This window comes from Lathyrus oleraceus, chromosome 5 (assembly GCF_024323335.1).
Source record: "Lathyrus oleraceus cultivar Zhongwan6 chromosome 5, CAAS_Psat_ZW6_1.0, whole genome shotgun sequence".
Taxonomy (NCBI): Eukaryota; Viridiplantae; Streptophyta; class Magnoliopsida; order Fabales; family Fabaceae; genus Lathyrus; species Lathyrus oleraceus.
The window spans coordinates 222,654,114-222,654,750 of record NC_066583.1 but is presented as its reverse complement, the minus strand read 5'-3'; the positions used below and the strand labels follow the sequence as shown (position 1 = coordinate 222,654,750).

Genomic DNA, 637 nt, shown 5'->3' with positions numbered 1-637 from the left:
CAACAGAGAACCCAAACCAACACCTAAAAGTTTTCATTCAACTAGTCGATACACTAAAATGCAATAATGTTGCTCCTGAGGCGATACATTTACATTTATTCCCTTTCTCCCTCAGAGAGAGAGCACGACCATGGCTAGATTCCCTTCCAACAAATTTCATCACTACTTAGAATGACCTAAAGAAAGTATTCCTTGCTAGATACTTTCCACCAAGTAAGACTATCATCCTACGTAACCAAATTATCAGATTCACTCAACAGGATGGTGAGTCCCTTTTCGACGCCTGGGAAAGGTACAAAGAGCTATTAAGAGCTTGTCCACATCATGGATTAGAATAATGGCTGATCATTTACACCTTCTACAATGGACTTCTCTACAACATAAAGATGACTATCGACGCTGTCGTCGGTGGTGCGCTAATGAACAAACCATACCCCAAGGCATGCACACTCATTGAGGACATGGCTCGAAACCATTACCAATGGGGTACAGAGCATACATAAGTAGAGAAGAAAGAGACTAATGAGGGTATATACGAGGTTAGCAACCTAGACCATATGAACGCAAAAATGGACGCCCTGGCCGAAAAGGTCAAAAGCTTAGTCATAAACCCTACAGCTACCATAGCTGCAGTATA

General features: G+C 41.9%; 1 non-coding gene across 1 annotated transcript; it reads right to left on the bottom strand.

The window, feature by feature from the left end:
• Positions 1 to 224: 224 nt before the first annotated feature.
• On the bottom strand, positions 225 to 331 carry LOC127089570 (small nucleolar RNA R71). The gene has a single exon (XR_007791149.1). It is a non-coding gene; the product is annotated as a small nucleolar RNA R71 (small nucleolar RNA).
• Between the last annotated feature and the right edge of the window lie 306 nt (positions 332 to 637).